This window comes from Pseudophryne corroboree, chromosome 11, assembly GCF_028390025.1.
Source record: "Pseudophryne corroboree isolate aPseCor3 chromosome 11, aPseCor3.hap2, whole genome shotgun sequence".
NCBI classification, from domain to species: domain Eukaryota; kingdom Metazoa; phylum Chordata; class Amphibia; order Anura; family Myobatrachidae; genus Pseudophryne; species Pseudophryne corroboree.
Window position 1 is genome coordinate 52970879 of NC_086454.1, and position 26481 is coordinate 52997359.

At 47.4% G+C, this 26481-nt stretch overlaps 1 protein-coding gene across 6 annotated transcripts in view; it reads right to left on the reverse strand.

Moving 5' to 3' along the window:
• Positions 1 to 26481, reverse strand: part of MAPK8IP1 (mitogen-activated protein kinase 8 interacting protein 1) — a 171867-nt gene that overhangs the window by 70718 nt on the left and 74668 nt on the right. The window lies entirely within an intron of this gene.

A 26481-nucleotide genomic window follows, 5' to 3' on the forward strand; every position in this document is an offset into this window, starting at 1 on the left:
AGGTATGGGAGTCTTTACAGCTTATTATTTGTGAAATTTCTCATACACAATACAACGTATATATTAGGTTGAGATTTTTTAATAGCACATACATGTTCCCTACCCTCACATCCTTACAGCGCAGTGTCCACTCCTCTATATAAAAGTACATAAAATAACATATATAACATATATAACATAAAAAACATATACAGGGTGATAAAGCTAAATATTTATCTTATAACATTCACTATATGTGGGTAAGAGACTCAGTACGCAATTGGCGTATGGGGTACCGTAAGGGTACGCACTTAGTGTAGCAGACGCTTAGCCGTGGTCGAGACGCACATGCGGCACGCTCGCTCACAGCTTAACGCTTGGTGTCGAGCACGCTATAGGCGGCCGACTACCGTAATGCTACGCTACCAGCGTAGCGGACGCTCGTGACCACGAGGGGAACACGAGCGGCGCAGACGCTCACGGGATGACACTCAGTAAACCTTGCATGCAACACACTGAAAGATTGAGTTTGTACTGTAAATCTTACTACTGAAATACCGTAGCGATATAACGCTGCTTAACCTTGTTAATACAAAAGCTGCTTGAGCGATTGAGACGCTCCGAATACCCTCAGTAATGTAATAAACACACAATACCTTGCTAAGGTTCCAACACCTTTACTAACAATATCTAGCTATGTAAAAAGGGGAAAACAGTTAACAGTTCATACACTACAGACTAACATCAATATCTAAGCAGAATAACTACACATAAATATACAATAGCGTCTTAATCCTATACAATAATAGAGAGAGAGAGAATATGGCAAATACAAACAGAGAATAAGTTGGTTACAGAGAATAACTTACACACTGGAGAATGATCGCTGCGCAGTCCTGGTACCAGCTCCCTAGTTAGTCAATGATGAAAACCGTTGTGGAGAGAGACTGAGCTGGCCAGGCTGGCTGTTCTTATATACACTGCGTACAGTACACTACAAAGGGACCTATAATCTCATTGTTCATTGGACACAGGAATGTCTCCCCGCACCATAACAAAAGGTCATAGGTTAGTTTGAACAGGTGGGCTGTGACTATATCGAACTGCTCAGGTGGGAGAGAATCTCAGGATTCCCGCCGCATGGATAATGAACCGCAAATATAGTAAATGTCCAGAAACTACTAATAGACATAACTATACGCAGGAGCAATTAATCTTTACCTAACCAGCACCGGATTGTTTCTAATAAAATGTTCTTTAGTTAGGTACCAAACACCACTGCTCAAACCCTGTCTGACCCTTCGTATCATGCAAAGAGGAATTCCTCTGTCCAGCGACCAGTTACAATAAACAAACTTACAGTTATTATTAAGGGGAACATTACCTATAAAACATACTATTTGGGTTTACTATGTAACGATTGAGTCGCCCGCTAGACGCACACAAACTCTACCGTAAATGCACATACCACGCGCTCGAGCGCATTGGCCGAGGAGGCGCCGTCACGCAACTGCGAATATGCGCACGCACGGGAGAGAATGTGCCCGTGCAGCAGGCAAGCGCATGGGGTGAATATATGGCAATGTGTAGCATGATATTTTTCCGACTTTGACAAGGGAAAAATAAAACTTAAGTTTTGCTTTTGGTAAACAGAATAAGCATAACATTTGTCACATTGAAAACAAAGAACAGTGTAATTATATTATATATTATCCACATGTACAGTACATATATTGGTAAAAAAAATTGTACAGTAATACTAACTTTAAGTAATATAAGCTTAAGGAAGCAACTAATATGCTAGAGACAACTGTAGTGCACACACCTAAAAGTTAAGTACCTTTTAAGTATTTTTACTTGCTGTCGTTCTACAAGTTATCTCCTTTTTAAAATCTCTCTAGAAAGCAGACAAGTACTGCTGCCAGTCACACTCACAGACACTTCCATGATGCTATATGATCGCAGAGGGGGTGAGAAGGACAATGCCACAATAAACAGGGTAATTGCTACTTTTATTAATGACCTGCTAACAGCAACGCCATAAATCAGGGCTTGACAAAAAAAAAATGTCAAAAATTTAGGAGCCAGGATGAAAGTGTGGGAGCCAGACCACTGTTATCATCCGTCACCAACCACACAAACAAAAATAATAATAATAACTGAACCTGCCACCCCACAGCCACATTAGTGAGCAGCTTCCCCCCACCCCCCAGGCAAACGAACCTCCACGGCCAAGCAACTATGGGGGCCCTCCAGGCAAACAATCCCCCCCTCCCTGTGGCCACATCACTACCCCCTCCAAAGCCACAATCGCCAGCCACACATAGACCCTCTTATTGGAGAGCTCTATGCAGCCGGCGTTTGGAGACAGCAGGCCAGGACGGACACTCAACACATGCAGTCCTGTTCATGAAATGGCCACCGCAATACAGCATACCCTCCAACTGTACCTTTTCTCTAACGTCCTAGTGGATGCTGGGGACTCCGTAAAAGGACCATGGGGAATAGACGGGCTCCGCAGGAGACAGGGCACTTTAAGAAAGAATTTGGATACTGGTGTGCTCTGGCTCCTCCCTCTATGTCCCTCCTCCAGACCTCAGTTTGAATCTGTGCCCGGACGAGCTGGGTGCTACTTAGTGAGCTCTCCTGAGCTTGCTATAAAAGAAAGTATTTTGTTAGGTTTTTTTTATTTTCAGAGAGATCTGCTGGCAACAGACTCTCTGCTACGTGGGACTGAGGGGAGAGAAGCAGCCCTACTCACTGAAGATAGGTCCTGCTTCTTAGGCTACTGGACACCATTAGCTCCAGAGGGATCGTACACAGGATCTCACCCTTTGTCGTCCGATCCCGGAGCCGCGCCGCCGTCCCCCTCGCAGAGCCGGAAGACAGAAGCCGGTGAAAGAAGCAAGAAGACTTCGAAATCGGCGGAAGAAGACTCCAGTCTTCATACTGAGGTAGCGCACAGCACTGCAGCTGTGAGCCATTGCTCCCACACTACACCCACATACTCCGGTCACTGTAGGGTGCAGGACGCAGGGGGAGGCGCCCTGGGCAGCAATTAGAGACCTCTTGGCAAAAGTGGGCATATAAACAGTTGGGCACTGTATATATGCATGGGCCCCCGCCATATTTTTACACAGAAACGCGGGACAGAAGCCTGCCGCTGAGGGGGCGGGGCTTCTTCCTCAGCACTCACCAGCGCCATTTTCTCTCCACAGCTCTGCTGAGAGGAAGCTCCCCAGGCTCTCCCCTGCAGAAACACGGTAGAAGAGGGTAAAAAGAGAGGGGGGGCACATAAATTAGGCGCAAAAACAGTATATACAGCAGCTACTGGGTTAACACTAAGTTACTGTGTGATTCCTGGGACATATAGCGCTGGGGTGTGTGCTGGCATACTCTCTCTCTGTCTCTCCTAAAGGCCTTGTGGGGGAACTGTCTTCAAAAAGAGCATCCCCTGTTCCCCTGTGTGTGTGGTGTGTCGGTACGCTTGTGTCGGCATGTTTGACGAGGAAGGCTTTGTGGAAGCAGAGCGGGAACAATTGAATGTGGAGTCGCCGCCGACGGCGCCGACACCCGATTGGATGGATATGTGGAAGGTTTTAAATGATAATGTTACTTCCTTGCATAAAAGGTTGGATAAAGCTGAAGCCTTAGGACAGCCGGGGTCTCAGCCCATGCCTGATCCTATGTCGCAGAGGCCGTCAGGGTCTCAGAAGCGCCCACTATCCCAAATTGTTGACACAGATATCGACACGGATTCTGACTCCAGTGTCGATTGCGATGATGCAAAGTTACAGCCTAAATTGGCTAAAGCCATCCGTTATATGATTATAGCAATGAAGGATGTGTTGCACATCACAGAGGAAACCCCAGTCCCTGACAAGAGGGTTTATATGTATGGGGAAAAAAGGCAAGAGGTGACCTTTCCCCCTTCACATGAGCTAAATGAGTTACGTGAAAAGGCTTGGGAATCTCCAGATAAAAAACTGCAGATTTCCAAACGGATGCTTATGGCGTACCCTTTCCCGCCAACGGACAGGTTACGCTGGGAATCCTCCCCTAGGGTAGACAAAGCTTTAACACGCTTATCCAAGAGGGTAGCCCTGCCGTCACAGGATACGGCCACCCTAAAAGATGCTGCGGATAGAAAGCAGGAGGGTACCCTGAAGTCCATTTATACACATTCAGGTACCTTACTAAGGCCGGCGATTGCGTCGGCCTGGATGTGTAGTGCTGTAGCAGCAAGGACAGATACCTTATCTGAGGAACTTGATACCTTGGACAAGGATATTGCTGACCCTGGGGCATATAAAAGACGCTGTCCTGTATATGAGAGATGCTTAAAGAGACATTAGCCTACTAGGCTCTAGAATAAATGCAATGTCGATTTCTGCCAGAAGGGTCCTGTGGACTCGGCAATGGACAGGCGATGCCGACTCAAAAAGGCACATGAAGGTTTTACCTTACAAGGGTGAGGAGTTGTTTGGGGAGGGTCTCTCGGACCTGGTCTCCACAGCTACGGCTGGAAAGTCAAATTTTTTGCCATATGTTCCCTCACAACCTAAGAAAGCACCGTATTACCAGATGCAGTCCTTTCGATCACAAAAAGGCAAGAAAGTCCGAGGTGCGTCCTTTCCTGCCAGAGGCAGGGGTAGAGGAAAGAAGCTGCACAATACAGCTAGTTCCCAGGAACAGAAGTCCTCCCCGGCTTCCACTAAATCCACCGCATGACGCTGGGGCTCCACAGGCGGAGCTAGGCCGGGTGGGGGCGCGTCTCCGAAATTTCAGCCACAAGTGGGTTCACTCCCAGGTGGATCCCTGGGCTATAGAGATTGTGTCTCAGGGATACAAGCTGGAATTCGAAGAGATGCCCCCTCACCGTTACCTCAAATCGGCCCTGCCAGCTTCCCCCTTAGAGAGGGAAATAGTGTTAGCTGCAATTCACAAATTGTATCTTCAGCAGGTGGTGGTCAAGGTTCCCCTCCTTGAACAAGGAAGGGGTTACTATTCGACCATGTTTGTGGTACCGAAACCGGACGGTTCGGTCAGACCCATATTGAATTTAAAATCCCTGAACATATACCTGAAAAGGTTCAAGTTCAAGATGGAATCGCTCAGAGCGGTCATCGCAAGCCTGGAAGGGGGGGATTTTATGGTGTCTCTGGACATAAAGGATGCTTACCTTCATGTCCCCATTTATCCACCTCATCAGGAGTACCTCAGATTTGTGGTACAGGATTGTCATTACCAATTCCAGACGTTGCCGTTTGGTCTCTCCACGGCACCGAGAATATTTACCAAGGTAATGGCGGAAATGATGGTGCTCCTGCGACGGCAAGGAGTCACAATTATCCCATACTTGGACGATCTCCTCATAAAGGCGAGGTCCAGAGAGCAGTTGCTGATCAGCGTAGCACGCTCTCGGGAAGTGTTACAACAGCACGGCTGGATTCTAAATATTCCAAAGTCGCAGTTGACTCCTATGACTCGTCTGCCCTTCCTGGGCATGATTCTGGACACAGGCCAGAAGAGGGTTTATCTCCCGATGGAGAAGGCTCAGGAGCTCATGACACTGGTCAGAGACCTATTAAAACCAAAACAGGTGTCGGTGCATCACTGCATGCGAGTCCTGGGAAAGATGGTGGCATCATACGAGGCCATTCCCTTCGGCAGGTTCCATGCAAGGACTTTTCAATGGGATCTGTTGGACAAGTGGTCCGGATCACATCTACAAATGCATCGGCTGATCACCCTATCCCCCAGGGCCAGGGTGTCTCTCCTGTGGTGGCTGCAGAGTGCTCACCTTCTCGAGGGCCGCAGATTCGGCATTCAGGACTGGGTCCTGGTGACCACGGACGCAAGCCTCCGAGGGTGGGGAGCAGTCACACAGGGAAGAAATTTCCAAGGTCTGTGGTCAAGTCAGGAGACTTGCCTTCACATCAATATCCTGGAACTAAGGGCCATATACAACGCCCTACGTCAAGCGGAGACCCTGCTTCGCGACCGATCGGTGCTGATTCAGTCAGACAACATCACCGCAGTGGCTCATGTAAACCGCCAAGGCGGCACAAGGAGCAGGGTGGCGATGGCGGAAGCCACCAGAATTCTTCGCTGGGCGGAGAATCACGTCAGAGCACTGTCAGCAGTGTTCATTCTGGGAGTGGACAACTGGGAAGCAGACTTCCTCAGCAGGCACGACCTCCACCCGGGAGAGTGGGGACTTCATCAAGAAGTCTTCACGCAGATTGCAAATCGGTGGGAACTGCCACAAGTAGACATGATGGCATCCCGCCTCAACAAAAATCTAAAGAGGTATTGCGCCAGGTCAAGAGACCCTCAGGCGATAGCTGTAGACGCACTAGTACTCATTGTTCCGGATTGGCCAAGAAGGACTTGGTATCCAGAGCTGCAAGAAATGCTCACAGAGGACCCATGGCTTCTGCCTCTAAGACAGGACTTGTTGCAACAGGGGCCCTGTCTGTTCCAAGATTTACCGCGGCTGCGTTTGACGGCATGGCGGTTGAACGCCGGATCCTAGCAGAAAAAGGCATTCCGGGTGAGGTTATTCCTACGCTGATAAAGGCTAGGAAGGACGTGACGGCTAAACATTATCACCGTATATGGCGAAAATATGTTGCTTGGTGTGAGGCCAGGAATGCCCCTACGGAGGAATTCCAGCTGGGCCGTTTCATTCACTTCCTACAGTCGGGAGTGACTTTGGGCTTAAAATTGGGTTCCACTAAGGTCCAGATTATGGCCCTATCCATTTTCTTTCAAAAAGAACTGTCTTCTCTACCTGAAGTTCAGACGTTTGTAAAGGGAGTGCTGCATATTCAGCCCCCTTTTGTGCCTCCAGTGGCACCTTGGGATCTTAACGTGGTGTTGAGTTTCCTGAAGTCACACTGGTTTGAGCCACTTAAAACCGTGGAGTTAAAATTTCTCACGTGGAAGGTGGTCATGCTATTAGCCTTGGCTTCAGCTAGGCGTGTGTCAGAATTAGCGGCTTTGTCACATAAAAGCCCCTATCTGGTTTTCCATATGGACAGGGCAGAATTGCGGACCCGTCCGCAATTTCTGCCAAAAGTGGTGTCATCTTTTCATATGAACCAACCTATTGTGGTGCCTGTGGCTACTCGTGACTTGGAGGATTCCGAGTTACTAGATGTGGTCAGGGCTTTGAAGGTTTTTGTAGCCAGAACGGCTAGAGTCAGGAAAACTGAGTCGCTGTTTATCCTGTATGCACCCAACAAGCTGGGTGCTCCTGCTTCAAAGCAAACTATTGCTCGCTGGATCTGTAACACGATTCAGCAGGCTCATTCTGCGGCTGGATTGCCGCTGCCAAAATCAGTAAAAGCCCATTCCACAAGGAAGGTGGGCTCTAATTGGGCGGCTGCCCGAGGGGTCTCGGCATTACAGCTTTGCCGAGCAGCTACTTGGTCGGGTTCAAACACTTTTGCAAAGTTCTACAAGTTTGATACCCTGGCTGAGGAGGACCTTGTGTTTGCTCATTCGGTGCTGCAGAGTCATCCGCACTCTCCCGCCCGTTTGGGAGCTTTGGTATAATCCCCATGGTCCTTACGAAGTCCCCAGCATCCACTAGGACGTTAGAGAAAATAAGGGCCCTCATTCCGAGTTGTTCGCTCGGTATTTTTCATCGCATCGCAGTGAAAATCCGCTTAGTACGCATGCGCAATGTTCGCACTGCGACTGCGCCAAGTAACTTTACTATGAAGAAAGTATTTTTACTCACGGCTTTTTCTTCGCTCCGGCGATCGTAATGTGATTGACAGGAAATGGGTGTTACTGGGCGGAAACACGGCGTTTCAGGGGCGTGTGGCTGAAAACGCTACCGTTTCCGGAAAAAACGCAGGAGTGGCCGGGGAAACGGTGGGAGTGCCTGGGCGAACGCTGGGTGTGTTTGTGACGTCAACCAGGAACGACAAGCACTGAACTGATCGCACAGGCAGAGTAAGTCTGGAGCTACTCTGAAACTGCTAAGTAGTTAGTAATCGCAATATTGCGAATACATCGGTCGCAATTTTAAGAAGCTAAGATTCACTCCCAGTAGGCGGCGGCTTAGCGTATGTAACTCTGCTAAATTCGCCTTGCGACCGATCAACTCGGAATGAGGGCCAAGAATTTACTTACCGGTAAATCTATTTCTCGTAGTCCGTAGTGGATGCTGGGCGCCCGTCCCAAGTGCGGACTTCTTCTGCAATGCTTGTATATAGTTATTGCTTACATAAGGGTTATGTTATAGTTGCATCAGGGTTGATCTGATGCTCTGTTGTTGTTCATACTGTTAACTGGGTAAGTTTATCACAAGTTATACGGTGTGATTGGTGTGGCTGGTATGAGTCTTGCCCTGGATTCCAAAATCCTTTCCTTGTACTGTCAGCTCTTCCGGGCACAGTTTCTCTAAGTGAGGTCTGGAGGAGGGACATAGAGGGAGGAGCCAGAGCACACCAGTATCCAAATTCTTTCTTAAAGTGCCCTGTCTCCTGCGGAGCCCGTCTATTCCCCATGGTCCTTACGGAGTCCCCAGCATCCACTACGGACTACGAGAAATAGATTTACCGGTAAGTAAAATCTTATTTTTTTATGGTCTGTACCGATTTTTGGCTCTCCAAACCTCCATTGAAAGTATAGGGAAAGGGTCGTGGCCACAGCCCCTTTACCCATGGCCACGCCTCCTTTTCAAATTTGCACCGATTTTTATGTGTAAAATGTTGGAGGGTATGATACAGGCACGCCCTCGAATCTCTGCTGGGGATTGAATCGCGTCATCATAGCCACGCCCCCTGCTGTACAATGCGCACCCCCAGCACAGAGGGAGCCACAATTAGCATGGCTCCATCTGTATACTCCGTCCTCACACTGGGCTTTGTATTTGCAATCTGAGGTGCATGAAAATTCTAAACAGGCATTCAGGTATATTATATGGCGCTGAGGATTCTCATTCTCATCATCACATAGGCTTGAAGTGCTAATTCTCTTGTCCCAGTTTTTGATACAGCTATTAATGCATTATTATGTGATAAACTGCTGATTTCTCAAATAAAACTCAGAGGAAAACGCAATTCAAATAACAGTTGCAACCTGTCCTCTGCTATATGTCCTGGACTAGGCAGAAAGGAAGGATAATCTGTATGCTCCCTGGATACACTTTTTCTCACTCCTTTCTAAAATTTATCAGCAGGGCTACTTATTGTGGCACAAGCAGTTAACTATTTTACACACTTTAGAATAGCATGATGGCTGGCTACAGCAGGCTTATCAAACTAGAGTAAGGTCTTGTTGTTATATGGTTCATAGGTGGTCATTCCGAGTTGTTCGCTCGCTAGCAGTTTTTAGCAGCCGTGCAAACGCAATGCCGCCTCCCACTGGGAGTGTATTTTAGCTTAGCAGAAGTGCGAACGAAAGGATCGCAGAGCGGCGGCAAACTTTTTTTGTGCAGTTTTAGAGTAGCTCAATACCTACTCAGCACTTGCGATCACTTCAGACTGTTCAGTTTACTGTTTTGACATCACGAACATGCCCTGCGTTCGCCCAGCCACGCCTGCGTTTTTCCAGCCACGCCTGCGTTTTTCCGAACACTCCATGAAAAGGGTCAGTTGACACCCAGAAATGCCCACTTCATGTCAATCACTGCGGCAAGCAGTGCGACTGAAAAGCTTTGCTAGACCTTGTGTGAAACTACATCGTTCGTTGCACTTGCACTTCTACGACGCGCGTGCGCATTGCGCCGCATACGCATGCGCAGAAGTGATGTTTCTTTGCCTCATCGCTGCACAGCGAACGAATGCAGCTAGCGATAAACTCAGAATGACCCCCAGAGATCCTTTCTGGTGCTCAAGCCTAGAGCTCAAGGTACTGTATGAAGCCCTTTGTTCATTGTGCTTCCAGAGCTAGACTAGCTAGACTTTAGTAAAGAGAGTTTACCATAGACAAAATGGATAAAGAAAATACAAGTTGGTGTCAACTTGCCATTAATTTGATTTCTCATCAAAGACATGCACAGTACACTGGGGCAGATGTATTAAGCCTGGAGAAGGCATAAGGAAGTGATAAAGCGGTGATAAGTGCAAGGTGATAACGCACCAGTCAGCTCCTGTCAATTTACATATTGGAGCTGATTGGCTGGTGCATTTATCACCTTGCACTTATCACTGGTTTATCACTTCCTTATGCCTTCTCCAAGTTAATACATCTGCCCCAATGTTTGATATGCAGTCCCATCTGAATTATATATTCAGGAGCGTCTCTTGCAGCGGGCAAGCAGGATTTTTGCCCGGGACGCCGCATCCTGAAGGGCGCTGCTGCCGCTGCACCGCCTCACCCTCCCAGCTACCAGATGCTGCTATGCAGTGCGCCTGACGTCACTCCGCACCACACGGCATTCTGGGAGCATCCGCAGACGCTAGAGGTCCTAATTGACCTCTAGTGTCTGTGTGGCGCTATGGGAGAGACGAATGACGTCTTTTCCATAGATCCCGAGGAGTGGCGGCAGAGACAGCAGCTACAGAGGGCAAAATTCTACAGGGAGCACAGCTACAGGGGGCAAAACTATATAGGGGGCACAGTTACAGGGGGCAAAACACTACAAGGGGCACAGGCAAAATTCTACAGGGAGCACAGCTACATGGGGCAAAACTACAGTGGGCAAAACTCTACTTGGGGCAAAACTCTACTGGGGGCAAAACTCTACTGGGGGCACAGCTACAGGGAGCAAAACTCCATAGCGGGCACAGCAACAGGGGGCACAACTCTTCAGGGGGCACAACCCTACAGGGGGCACAACTACAGGGGCACAACTCTACTGGGGGGTGTTGAAGGGGAGGGGGGGGGGAGGTGCCAAAGGAAACTTTCGCCCTGGGTGCCACAAGGTCTAGAGCCGGCCCTGGATCTATTACACACAGTTCTCTGACTAGAACAAAATAGAGATGGGAAACCCATTTTTGCATAGCTGATCAGTCATAACTTCCCCATCAAAAATAAATAAATACATAAATAAATACATAAAATAAAAATTTACATTTGTCAGTCAGACCGGTATTCAATGTAAGAGCGCAAAATAGCTTTTCAAAACCCATAAGATTCCGTGTGGAGAGTTTGCATGGCATTTCCTTTTTACTAAACCAGCTCAGTTTGTGTGTTTAAATAGATCTCCAGAATGCTTTACTTCCCATTTCCATACATCTACGCAACAGTAGGCTACAATTTTATTGGAAAATATTTTTATTCCAGTGTCCCGTCATGTTATTTTGCTTCTCAAACACACCTTATATTTTGCCTATTGGTACAATAGTAGTCACCTCATCTCTCCACCCACATGGAGTCTAGAGAGTGGTATACATAAACAATGTGCTAAAATCATACACCCCAGGGACTTAACAATATCTTTCATAATAGAATTGGCCTATATCATAAACTGCCATAATGGTGCAGTCAACAGAGCAGCGACCTCTACAGGCAAAATCCCTAAGGTTCAATCCTGATAAATCACCCCTTATTTCCAGTACATGCTTTGAATAATGGGACCTGACTCCTCCAAAGAACTGGGGAGCAATAGAGAATTAGGCTTTGACTTTCTTGCCAAACGCAACAATTTCTCTCAATGATTTAGTGGCACTGACTGGGACAATGGTGGCTCTCTCTTACACAATTTCTCTCCTATGCAGGAACTCATAAGCTCTCCCCAGGTTTTCTTCAAAACCTGTCACTGCTAGATGGCATACCTATCTTTCTATGTCATATGGGAGATATCCAATTGGAATTCTCTGCCAATTTCCAAATTACAGGTCCGCATTAGACCCTCCACTGATTGTAATGATAACATCAGATGTGTCTCAATTTTGATAGGATAACTTCTCCCAACAAAGATCCATACAAGGAGAATTGTCACGGAAGAAAATAGCCTTTCTAAAAGTACATTAGAAATGAGAGCTAAGAAAATAACTTTTGAATCTCTTTAACCTCTCTAGCAGGGCCGGATTAACAATGGGGCGGGTGGAGCTGCAGCTCCAGGCCCCTAACCAAAATAGACCCAAACCACAAGGAGGATCCGCTGGAGACAGCAACGGTTTTTTTTTCTATGACCACCAGCGGCCGTGCCCACTCAAACCCACCCCTATCATCCGCCTGTCCAGTACAACTAACCTCTCATCTTCCAAGTTCCAGACTGCGTAAAATAAATCCAAAGAGCGTCGCAGTGCAAGGCTTCGCAAGCCCTGTCTGCGCTGCGTACTGTGCCTCAGCCCCGCTGCACCGCTTGGACGTCACACAGTTGCTGCCAGGTGCAGATCTTTATGTTGGCGCCACCGCTGCCATTGACACAGTGGCTGTCTGAAGAGCCGGCCCTGTATCTTCCTGAGTCCTGACTATCGCTGCTGCGCCCAGACTGTACTGATGGCATTGGAGAGAAGATCCATCCCGTGGAGAGTGGGAGGAAGCGACCCGAGGCAGAAGAAGAGAGAAGAGCAACAAAGGTAAGTAAAGTACTTGTAATGGACACAGATTGGGAGAGGGGGAGGGGGTAATGGACGCAGATGGGGAAGAAGGGGGAACAGAGATATGGAAACAGAGTGGGGTGGGTGATGGTGTAATAGTGGACACAGAGGAGGAGTAATACACCATAATGGACACAGAGGAGGATGAAGGAAGGGAGAGAGGACAATACTGGATACAAAGGACTGGGAGAGAACATGATAAAGAACACAGATTATGAGGAGTATGGACACAGAGGAAGTGGAGGGGAGAAAAAACACAATAATGTACACAGGTGGTGACGGTCAATAAAGGACACAGATTAGAGGGGCAATAAAGGATACAGATGAGGTGGGGGACACATATGAAGAGATGGGAGAGACAGAACAATACTGGACACCGATGAAATGGGGGGGGGGACAATACTGGGCACAAGTGAGAAGAAAGGTGGGACATTATGATGGACACAAATGAAGAGAAAAGGTAAAGCTGGTACACCACATAGAACATACTGATGAGAAGTAGGGGGTCAATGATGGACTATTATCTTTTCAGGCCCTCTGAGGGACATGAAAATAGCAGAAGTCTGGCTACAAAGGACCCTAGAAATTGAGAAGCCTCAATTTCTACTGTTTACTTGCAAAACAAAGGTTTCTTTATAATATCATTTTGTCACCCATTTCTGGAAAACAAGACAAACAGCTGAAAAAGTCAGTTCAGACATAAGACTTTATTCTGTAGTTGTGTACACTTAATGTTATTCCAACCGCAATTGTCTAAAATTATAAGAAAGTTGTTCTTACTTCCATTTCTTGTTCTGCTTATGAATATTGGCCCTCATTCCGAGTCGTTCGCTCGGTATTTTTCATCGCATCGCAGTGAAATTCCGCTTAGTGCGCATGCGCAATATTCGCACTGCGACTGCGCCAAGTATCTTTGCTATGAAGAAAGTTTTTTTACTCACGGCTTTCTCATCGCTCCGGCGAACGTAATGTGATTGACAGGAAATGGGTGTTACTGGGCGGAAACACGGCGTTTTATGGGCGTGTGGCTGAAAACGCTACCGTTTCCGGAAAAAACGCAGGAGTGGCCGGAGAAACGGGGGAGTGGTTGGGCGAACGCTGGGTGTGTTTGTGACGTCAAACCAGGAACGACAAGCACTGAACTGATCGCACAGGCAGAGTAAGTCTGGAGCTACTCTAAAACTGCTAAGTAGTTTGTGCTCGCAATATTGCGAATACATCGGTCGCAATTTTAAGATGCTAAGATACACTCCCAGTAGGCGGCGGCTTAGCGTGTGTAACTCTGCTAAATTCGCCTTGCGACCGATCAACTCGGAATGAGGGCCATTATACAGTATCAATTGCCTCATTGTTACTCATGCTAGTTTTCCGCATTTTATGGTCATATAAAATCTTTTTCTACCTTTTGCATTATCTGGATGTGCTGGCTTGTTTCTCTCTCTCTCTCTCTCTCTCTCTCTCTAAATATATATATATACACACACACACACACACACACACACACACACACACACACACACACGAGGTTCCACAACAAGTGGAGAGACACTCACAGACCCGACGAGGTCAAAGTTCATAGATTTTTAATATATGTAGATCTGTTCAACAATACGCTATCAGTCAACGTTTCGACCCAATACATGGGTCTTTCTCAATACTGGCTAGTATACAATAATATTTGATGAATTCTTGTATATACATATCGACATCAAAGACGATGAGAATAATCCTCAGAGGTAGGTATCAAAACCGACCCCAAGGGGGGAAAGTATGGCCAAAATTCAATAATCTGGTACAGAAAGCCCAAAACGACTCCCATTCGTCAATATAGAAAAGTATATATAAAGTTCTTAAACAAGCCATATAGATAAAAAGGCCATCCTGAAAATCCAAGTCCATCCACTAAGGCACATAGGCCCTCATTCCAAGTTGATCGCTCAGGTTACTACTGCGCACGCATGTCGTACGGTACAAAATGCTTCTAGTGACAAATCCATTTGCACAACCGATCGCAGGGAGATTGACAGGAAGAGGGCGTTTATGGGTGTCAACTGACCGTTTTCTGGGAGTGGTAGGGAAAACGCAGCTGTGTCCAGGCGTTTGCAGGGCGGGTGTCTGACGTCAGTTCCAGGACCGGACAGGCTGAAGTGATCGCAGCGGCTGAGTAAGTCCAGAGCTACTCAGAAACTGCAAAAAACTTTTTCGTCTATCTGATCGCTGCTCTGCAAAAAATAGCTAGCGAGTGATCAACTCGGAATGAGGGCCATAATCAGGCGCCCGTGCACAAGATCACATACTAGATGGACTTGGATTTTCATATATATATATATACATATATATATATACAGAGGCGGAACTACCGCCAGTGCAAGCAGTGCCTTGCACTGGGGCCCGCCACTGTCAAGGGGCCCAAAGCTAGCACGGCATGTAAGGAGTCAAACTGACTCCTTACATGCCGCTGTGTGCTGCGGGCCACCGCCGCCCGCAGAGGAGAGGAGCAGCAGGGACGCAGCGGCCATGGGGAGGGGGAGGAGAGGAGGAGGGAGCCGCAGCCAGAGCCGGCGCTTCCATTAGCCAGCTGTCTATGGGCGCTGAGGCCGAGTGGGGCGGACCACTGTGACTGCCTATGAGAAAAAGAACGGGAGGGGGGAACAATTGGCAGACGCTTGCCTCACCAGGTCCGCTGGCTTCATGATCTGCGGCTCCCGAACGGGTGTCCCTCCAGCTGCTGCCCGCCGCATCTGCCCTGTGAATAAGAGCCTCCCTGTTGAACCCCTGTCAGCTGCTTCGGGCCGTTTCATCCTTGAAACGGAGCTCCACTCACCTGTTCCTGGATGCAGCATCTTGAAATCCCTACCTCCTGCTGCCTCCCGCCTCCCTGTTCTGCAGGTAACATCACTGGAGTCTGAGGGGTGAACAGGTTAAGCGCCACTACGTGAGGGACTGGGGCTACAAAGGAGACTGCGGGCGGCCCTCTTAATGCTGTTTCCTGTCTGAATGGATAATGGTCCCCTACTCCTGCAGCATACAATCTTATCTCCTTGTACTGGCCCCTATTATACTGTACATTTTGTTTTGTGACTGACTCTCTCTGCATCCACAGGTCTCCCTCCTCTGCAGCAATAAAGGTGCCCTCTCTGTAAGTTCAGGACTCCTGTTCCTTCACTGTAGCTGAGTTTGGATTTGAAGTGTTCATTTGGGATATATATATATATATATAGTGTCATAAGCGGCACTCCCGGTCTTAACTTATGACAGGTCCAGTCCCTGTATAGTGCAACGTTTCGATTTAATTTCATTCGTCGTTAGGATCTATGTCTATCTATCTATCTATCTATCTATCTATCTATCTATCTATCTATCTATCTATCTATCTATCTATCAGTCTGTCTGCCGTAATGTATGAAAAAGGGACGCTGTCTGCCATAATGTGTAAAAAGGGGTACTGTCTGCCATAATGTGTAAAAAAGCGGACGCTGTCTGCCGTAATGTGTAAAAAAGCAGACGCTGTCTGCCGTAATGTGTAAAAATGGGACACTGTCTGCCGTAATGTGTAAAAAGGGGACGCTGTCTGTCGTAATGTGTAAAAAAGGGGACGCTGTCTGCCGTAATGTGTAAAAAAGGGGACGCTGTCTGCCGTTATGTGTAAAAACGGGACTCTGTCTGCCGTAATGTGTAAAAGGGGACACTGCCTGCCGTAATGTGTAAATAGGGGAATCTGTCCGCCGTAATGTGTAAATAGGGGAATCTGTCCGCCGTAAGGTGTGACAGGGGCTCTACCTGCTGTAGTGGTGCTACTGTGCGGCGTAATTTGAATAACGGAGACTACTGTGCACCGTTATATGAATTGGTATTCTTTTGTGGCCACACCCCTTCCCCATGAAGCCACGTCCCTATATTTTTGACGCGCGCCTACGGCGCGCACTGCGCCTATTTTGCATAGAGGAGGGGCTGCGATGCCGTTGCACACAGCGCTAAAATGTCTATTTACGGCACTGTTGCTAGGTATCTATTTCCCTGGCCCTGAGCAGGTCCCCCTCACCAGATCCTTTCCATGGGTGACGGGGGGAGTACTTAGACGGGATGAGGGGGGGGGGGCCCGAAGCATCTTGTCGCACCTGGGCCCACCGCTCGCTAGTTCCGCCACTGTATATATATATATGTTATCTCTTCTCAGGGTTTGCCTTTCACAAGCTTTACCAGTACTGTATGCCTAAATAAACAGTTCAGATGATATAAAGGTGTGGGTATTTTTCTCCTTTGTTCCAACACACAAAATTTTCACCCTGAGGTGTTCTAGTTATTAGGATTGCTACCAGTGAGCTTCCAAAAATCTGATTCACTGACTGTTAGCCCCGCCCACAACCTATACCCCTTTTCCACTAGCTCTAAAAACACGGGTAAATTCACAGGGGGGCGCACGTTTACCCGTGTATTTTGCAAGCGGAAACGGCTCCCTCAGGAAAAACCCGGATCATGTGACCCGGGAATCCTACCCGGGTAGCTACCTGGGTAGGACACGGGAATGATCCGGGTAAGGTGTAGTGTAAACGGAAGCTGTGTCGATGTGACATGGCTCCCGTTTACACTGTATGGAAGGGCGGCGCTGGGAGATCATTTGATCTCCCAGCTCCGCCCCTGCCGCTTCACCAGCAGCGTCACCAACCCGGCGATATGCCGGGACGGTGACTGCTGATGGGAAAGGGGCCAATGCAGGTCGCAGCCTGGTAGCACCCGTGTCAGGCTCCCGGCTGCGACCCGCATCGTAGATGGAAAAGGGGTACTAGTCTGCTGGCAAGTGCAATTTCACTGTTAGTGTCGGCAGGCCTGCCATACACTGCACATACAGAAGATACCCACAGTGCCTGCCATACACTGCACATACAGAAAATACCCCCGTGTCTGCCACACATTGAACATAGATACCCCCAGTGCCTGCCATACACTGCACATACAGAAGATACCCCCAGTGCCTGTCATACACTGCATATACAGAAGATACCCCCAGTGCCTGCCATACACTGCACATACAGAAGATACCCACAGTGCCTGCCATACACTGCACATACAGAAAATACCCCCGTGTCTGCCACACATTGAACATAGATACCCCCAGTGCCTGCCATACACTGCACATACAGAAGATACCCCCAGTGCCTGTCATACACTGCATATACAGAAGATACCCCCAGTGCCTGTCATACACTGCACATACAGAAGATACCCCCAGTGCCTGTCATACACTGCACATACAGAAGATACCCCCAGTGCCTGCCATACACTGCACATACAGAAGATACCCCCAGTGCCTGTCATACGCTGCACATACAGAAGATACCCCCAGTGCCTGCCATACACTGCACATACAGAAGATACCCCCAGTGCCTGTCATACACTGCATATACAGAAGATACCCCCAGTGCCTGCCATACACTGCACATACAGAAGATACCCCCAGTGCCTGTCATACGCTGCACATACAGAAGATACCCCCAGTGCCTGCCATACGCTGCACATACAGAAGATACCCCCAGTGCCTGCCATACACTGCACATACAGAAGATACCCCCAGTGCCTGTCATACACTGCATATACAGAAGATACCCCCAGTGCCTGCCATACACTGCACATACAGAAAATACCCCTGTGTCTGCCACACATTGAACATAGATACCCCCAGTGCCTGCCATACACTGCACATACAGAAAATACCCCCAGTGCCTGCCACACATTGCACATAGATACCTCCAGTGCCTGCCATACACTGCACATACAGAAAATACCCCCAGTGCCTGCCACACATTGCACATAGATACCTCCAGTGCCTGCCATACACTGCACATACAGAAAATACCCCTAGTGCCTGCCACACATTGCACATAGATACCTCCAGTGCCTGCCATACACTGCACATACAGAAAATACCCCTAGTGCCTGCCACACATTGCACATAGTTGCCCCCAGTGCCTGGCACAAATTGCAGAGGTGCCCCCAGTGCCTGCCATACATAGCACATAGTTGCCCAGCCATACATTGCAGACATACCCTCCCGTGCCAATCATACACAGTGGGGAGATTGTTTTCAGTCCCATGTTGTTGCTCCAAGCTCTCGCACATCACATGCCACCAGGAGCGTCCATAATCCGAGCAGTCTGAGCACCTTGGGGGAGATTTATCAAAGCTTGGAGAGATAAAAGGGTCTTTGTACTAAGCCTTGGAGAGAGAAAAGGTGGGCACAGAGAAAGTGCCAACCAACCAGCTCCTGTCATTTTTAAAATACAGCCTGTTATGACAGTTAGGAGCTGATTGGCTGGTACTTTATCTCTCTCCACTTTCTCTCTCCAAGATTTGATACCCCACTGGGAGAAATTCTAAAGTTGCTTCATAATTGTTTTCCCTAATCTTTAAACACTACAAAGTTTATTTTATTATTAATGTATATTGATGCAAACAGATATTTTTATTTAATCTGAGTAAACACCCTCCAGCGAATATGGTACTTGACATGGAAAAATGAATTGAACTACTTAATAAACTGAGAAGTGTTTTTGTATAGACCAAGACCTTTGTTCTTGTAGTTTATTTTCCATTTTTAAACAACTCTCTCTGGAAATGGCTAGCCCACAAGAAAATTAGGAAATATCCAGTGGTACAAGTAGAATTTTTTTCCTAGTGGTACTGATAGTAAAAATGGGCGTGGGCACTCGTCCTGAGGGGGCGTGGTCACACAAAACTAGGGGAGTGGCTACATAACAATAGGGGCATGGCCACAATATGCCACTTACAGTAATGTCCCTTACACATTATGCCAAACACACGTAATGCTTATTACACTTTATGCCACACACCGTAATGCTTAATGCCTGCACCGTAATACCCATTCCACATTATGCCACACACCGTAATGCCCATTAAACATTATGCCGCACACTGTAATGCCCATTAGACATTATGCCACACACTGTAATGCCCATTACACATTATACCACACAGCGTAATGCCTGTTACATATTATGCCACACACAGTTATGCCACTGATGTCATTTAATGTCCCACACACAAAAACGCCCCTTATAACTTATGCCCCAGCTGTGAGTTGGTGGTACTGAGTACCACCACCATATTTCTTAATGGTACTCCGTACTACCCCGTACCGCCCTACTTTCAGCACTGGAAATATCAGTATACGGTGCAATGTTGGTAGATGATGAGGTTTTGCTTATAGAAACCCACCCGTGACTGATCTGCTTAGAAGATAATTAAGCCCTTCAAGACTGAAAGGTGTTTTGTACCAATTTCCACATTGTGCCACATGTTCAATAAACGCATAGCTCCTATTCAGGTGTGGTAGATTTTGTCTTCATTCATCATGCCGACATGAGATTGGCCACAATGGCAAAATTGACAATGTCAACACTAATGAAATGTCAAATCAATTACAATGTCGGCAAAACATCCCTGGTGGTCTAGCGGTGACTTACCTGGTACAGTGGGTCTGGGGGCGCCATCATCTGAGGAGGACTTCCGGTGTGGAGTATTGCTAACTATAGCCTCTAACCTTCCCCCTATTGCCTAACCCAGTGGTTCTCAAATTAGGTCCTCAGGACCCCACATGGTTCACGTTTTCCAAGTAACCCAGCAGGTGCACTGTGTATCACCAACTGTCACATTTTAAAAATCTACAGGTGACCTGCAAAACATGAACCGTGTGGGTGGGGTCTTGAGGACCAAGTTTGAGAACCTGTGGCCTAACCTCAACCATACCCTCCCGCCCCCTAAACCTAACCCTCCGCTGGCGGTTCGTGCAGAATGTGGACATTTCATGGGTCTACGTTGTGAACATGTCTACTTATGCCGACATGTTCAGTATCAACACATTTTAACTACATCCCCTCAGATTTATTGGTCCTCCAGAGGAAGAGATGAAATAAGAAGGAGTGTGTTTTAATACCATTATGCCATCAAGTGGGCGGGACAATGTCTGTTCACTCCGCCTCCTAGCTCCTGCCTGTTCACTGACATACCTGCCCCAATGGTAAATAATTACTGCCCGCCCTGCAGAGCAACTGTCTGCTCTAACACAAGGTGCCCTTCCCCCATAAGTTGGAGTCTCCCTGGCATTCTAGGAACATAAACGGCTATAACATAACTATTTAACTGCTCTGTGTACTCCTATAAATTATGCACGGTCCTTTCCAGGAGCAATAGGGCCTTTTTTCTTTGACACGTGCATATAGATAACCTTTTCTCTCAGTGGCTCCCAAACGCGGTCCTCAAGGCTCCCCAACAGTCCAGGATTTAATATTATCCATGCTTAGACACAGGTGACTTAATTAGTACCTCAGTCAGTTTAAATATACCATCTGTGCGCAAGCAGGGATCTCCTCAAAAAAAACTGTTGCGGTGCCTTGAGGTACACGTTGGGAACCACTGGTTTACCTCTATTAGGACTATCAGTTGCTAATGTCCCACTTAAGGGGGTAATTCAGACCTGATCGCTAGCAGGCGATTTTTTGCACTGCTGCGATCAGATAGTCGCCGCCTACGGAGGGTGTGTATTTTAGCTGTGCAAGTGGCGAACGCATGTGTAGCAGAGCTGCACAAACAGATTTTGTGCAGTCTCTGCCAGCCCAGAACTTACTCAGCCACTGCGATCACTTCAGCCTGTCCGGGACTGGATTTGACATCAAACACCCTCCTAACAAACGCATGGATACGCCTGCGTTTTTCAAAACACTCCCCGAAAAATGGTCAGTTGACAACCACAAACGCCCTCTTCCTGTCAATCTCCTTGCGATCGCCCATGCAAACGGTCCGTTGCAGAAACCCATCGCTGAGTGGCAATTAGCTTTGTACCCGTGCAACACACCTGCGCATTGCGGTGCATATGCATGCGCAGTTTGTGTCTGGTCGCTTGCTGTGTGAAAACGAACAACAGCTGCGATTCGGTCTGAATCGGACACTGGGGCAATGTGTATCTGATACTGGGGCATTTGTGTATCTAACATTGGGGCATTTGTGTATCTGGCACTGTGGGGGCATTTGTATATCTGGCACTGTGGGGGCATTTGTGTATCTGGCACTGTGGGGGCATTTGTGTATCTGGGACTGTGGGGCAATGTATATCTGGCACTGTGGGGGCATTTGTGTATCTGGCACTGTGGGGGCATTTGTGTATCTGGCACTGTGGGGGCATTTGTGTATCTGACATTGGGGCATTTGTGTATCCTGCACTGTGGGGCAATGTGTATCCGGCACTGTGGGGGCATTTATGTATCTGGGACTGTGGGGCAAGTAATATCTGGCACTGGGGGCATTTGTGTATCTGGCACTGTGGGGGCATTTGTGTATCTGGCACTGTGGGGGCATTTGTGTATCTGACACTGGGGCAATGTGTATCTGACACTGGTGCAATGTGTATCTGACATTGGGGCATTTGTGTATCTGATACTGGGGCATTTGTGTATCTGGCACTGTGGGGGCATTTGTGTATCTGACACTGGGCAATGTGTATCTGATACTGGGGCATTTGTGTATCTGGCACTGTGGAGCATTGTGTATCTGGCACTGTGGGGGCATTTGTGTATCTGGCACTGTGGGGGCATTTGTGTATCTGGCACTGTGGGTGCATTGGTGTATCTGGCACTGTGGGTGCATTGGTGTATCTGGCACTGTGGGGGCATTTGTATATCTGGCACTGTGGGGGCATTTGTGTATCTGGCACTGTGGGTGCATTGGTGTATCTGGCACTCTGGGGCAATGTATATCTGGCACTGTGGGACAATGTATATCTGGCACTGTGGGGGCATTTGTGTATCTGGCACTGTGGGGGCATTTGTGTATCTGGCACTGTGGGGCAATGTGTATCTGGCACTGTGGGGGCAATGTGTATCTGGCACTGGGGGTGGGCATTTGTGTATCTGGCACTGTGGGGGCATCTGTGTATCTGGCACTGTGGGGGCATCTGTGTATCTGGCACTGTGGGGGCATTTGTGTATCTGGCACTCTGGGGCAATGTATATCTGGAACTGTGGGACAATGTATATCTGACTGTGGGGGCATTTGTGTATCTGGGACTCTGGGGCAATATGTATCTGGGACTCTGGGGCAATGTGTATCTGGCACTCTGGGGCAATGTGTATCTGGCACTCTGGGGCAATGTGTATCTGGCACTCTGGGGCAATGTGTATCTGGCACTATTGGGGTTAGATGTGTATCTGGCCCCCCATATGTGTATCACGCTCCCATTTTAATTGGCCACGCCCCATGTGGCATTTGGTCACACACATTTTTTGGCACACAGTACCTATAAGACATTTTTTATACTTGCACCACTGGTGTGGTTATATTGTGGTCATGGTCCCAAAACGCTAGAAAACCCCAACCTCACTTCCCTAGAAAGACCCTTGGCAGTTGAAATGGATTGTTGGGATTTCAGTACTGTTGCCCCAAACCAAGACCCGCCTAAATCATAACAGGAAGTACGTTGTCTTATTAGACAGATAAAGCTCTATACATAGTCTATATTTCCTGATTACAGCGACCCCAAATAAATTCTCTGTATTCAGGTTCCGATAAAGCCATATGGTGTAGAAACAAGCCGGCTGGTAATAAAATTATGTTTCTCACACTAAAGGGGCCTATGTATTATTCAGAGCCCTTTTGGCCATAAAGTAAGAATTTCTATAACCCACTTACCATTGCAATAAAAAAACAAAAACCTTATTGGTGCAATTTATCAAATAAATGAATCCCTGAGACATCTGCCCCTGCGATGCTGGCCTGGAGCTGGGACAGCCACCCTAGGTGGGTACATGCCTGAGCCGGCTTGGGAATGCCCAGCGGCATTGAGAGCACATATTTAGGCTTTCAATAGCAATGAGGAGGGGGATTTATAGAAGAAAAAAAATCTAAAATGTTTTTAAAAATGCTTTATTTTAGAAATAAAGCATTTTTATTGATATGGTTGTGAAATTGCCATAACGAGTTGGGGAAAACAGAACAAGTATCGCTAGCTTTCACCATACAAGGCAAAGGCAATGTTATCACCAGAAGAATTAGACGAAGAGAAAACATCGCCGGTGACTATGGGTGTTTGGGTCTTGTCTACGATTCCATGGTAATACACATACTGTAGTTTACTATAACGCTATAAGACGAAACTAAGAGGCACTACATTTATATGAGTAGACACTGGTATTATTGTATTTATTTATTTATTTGATTATCTGAAAACTTCCAACTTCCACTTTTTGTTTTTAACCACTTTCAATGTGTTTATGCAAAAATAAAAAATAAAAAAATTGTTATCATATTTGGTACATTTGAGAGTTATTTTTAATTCACGATTTCAGAAAGTGAGGGGATTGAAGGTGGTGAAGAGGCGGCAGGAGTTGGAGGATTGGGAGATGAGAGATTTGAAATAAACCTAGGTAGAACTGTAAAGACATCTTATATAAGGAGAAACGTTTATATTTATAGTTGCATATTTGTACAACATCGTTAGGTCTTCATAAGTCTTCATAAGGGTGTTTAGGGGTTAACTGCAAGCCTTAAGTGGACAGTTGTTCTTCTACTTGTAATATTCATTGTTCCAATCAATACGGCACAACTTTAAGTGTTGCAAAGTTTATTATTTCACATTAATCTTCCCATTGATTCGTTATCAATTTAATTGATAACCTTCCCTTTCCAGTTTATTTATCTGTAGCAATAAAGGTGCAGCGCTGGTTTCTTCTACATCTGCTTATAGAGGAGGATACATCACCTACCATTGCTTGGCGCCTAAGTAAAAGAGACCTGGGCTGGGTGTTGGCAATGTGACATTACTGGCGATTACCATTTTAATTCACAAATCTATCACACCCCTGGAGAAGGCCTCTCATGTGGTTATAGTGAAGGCACTGCTGAGATACGGCAAGACCTCTCAGGTTACTATAATAACAGCCACCTTGGGTGATGAACCCTGAGGCTCTGGTCGTGTGAAGATTTGAGGCCACTGCTGACGAGAGCATTATTAGACTAGGGGGACAATATGGTATAGCAGAGGATGAAGTTATCCATGCCAAGGTACACAACATTCAAAGGAAACACAGACTAAGCTGGTCTTATGAGGAGGTAGAGGAACTACTGTATGCAAAAGACGTACCAAGAGCAAGAGGAGATTTGCCAGCTGGATAAAGCGCTTTACATTGATAGGGTACCTAGCACGTTACATTGATAGGGTACCTCATAAGCAAGTCACCTGCAGCCAGGTGAAACAGTAACTAAAATGAGCTGGAAAGCCTATTACCAAAAATTTTTGATGTTGCAGTCCAGGAGAGAGTGTGGCAACAGGAAGCCACTATAGAGGCATGAGAGCAACCACCCAAAAATGACCACTGCAGGCTGAGTCGTCCAGTGACATCAGATTTACAAAGAGCTGCTCAAAACCCCCCACAAAAGGTAGTATATAGGTTTAATTACGCTCTCAATAAGCTAAAATGGGTTAGAAACCACCTAACCCTTAACCTGCTCCCCAGCCTACCTCCAGGATCTTTCTACAGAGAGACTGCCCAACGGAAGACTTAGGCAAGGCTTGAGAAGAGGCAAAGGACACTATGTGTGTAGAGGGCAAGACCACCAAGCCTACAGATGGAGATATTAATCTGTGCCATTAATGCTAAACTATACTGGGTCTTATCATGGATGGTAGAGAACCACTGTATAACTTCAGTTACAGCCGTGACTGCTTCAGCTTTTGCCTGCCTGTGACCACGTAAGGGACATCGCTGTGACCTGTCGCGGGATCAGAGGAAAGTGGTGAGAACACACAGCATTACAGGCGGCGGTGATCTGTATGTATTATAGCTTGTTCTATACTGCCCCCAATATCTCAGACCTGGGTACTGAGGTCTGTCAGTGAGAGTCTGAGTAGAGCACTACATACAGTCTATAATGGCTTGATGGATCTGGACTTGGGGTGTCATTCAGATCTGATCGCTGCTGTGCATTTTCGCACAGTGGGCGATCAGATCTGAACTGTGCATGCGTATTAACTGCACCGGTGCATCACCTGGCTGCAACGGGCATCGGCGCCCTGCGATGGGATGGTGCGAAAGATCCATTCGCACGGGCATTTGCAAGGAGATTGACAGGAAGAGCCCGTTTGTGGGTGGCAACTGACTGTTTTCAGGGAATGTCCGGAAACACACAGGTGGGCTCAAGTGTTTGAAGGGAGGGTGTCCAGTCCCGATCAGCAGGATTCAATTGCACAGGAAGAGCAAGTCCTGGGCTGCGCAGAGACTGCACAAAATCAGTTTGTGCAGCTCTGCTACACGTGCGATCGCACACTTGCACAGTGAAAAAACATTCCCCCTGTAGGCGGCGACTATCTGATCGCAGCAGTGCAGCAAAAAATGCAGCCCAGCGATCAGATCTGAATTACCCCCTTGGTACACATACTGTACCATTTATTATCCAACTTAAAATAGTGGCAGATTTAAAACAAAAACATCCACCCCTTTCGAGGCCAGGGTCATGTATATATATCTTATATATAAATAAACTGGTCTGTAGGTTTGTTAGTCTGTGCAGTTGTGCCTTCAGACATCCTTGTGCTGTGTGGGGTAAAAACCAATGCAAGGTTGTCCAGTTCGATCCTGGAAAGGTTGAAGGGGGGGGGGGGGGGGGTTCTGGGGGTAAGGGTCCTGGTTGGACCTCACAGTAAAATGTGCTGAGCAGAACTTTGACCCAGGGAGCCTGTTCTGGGCCTTCCACCGGATGGATTTGGAAGGAAACTTCAGAGAAACATTGCATCCCAGAAAACATTCTAGGGGTTTGGGCAGAGCCGTCTTAACAGCAGTGTAGGCCCCTGGGCACAGCAATGCACTGGGCCCCCTACCCATGCTCCAGCGGTAGCGGTGGGAGGAGCTATCAGCAGCAGCTTTGATGTCCCGCGGGCAGTAGGGGGTGTTCTATCTTCTGCCCAGCATGTAGGACCTGAAGCAGTGAT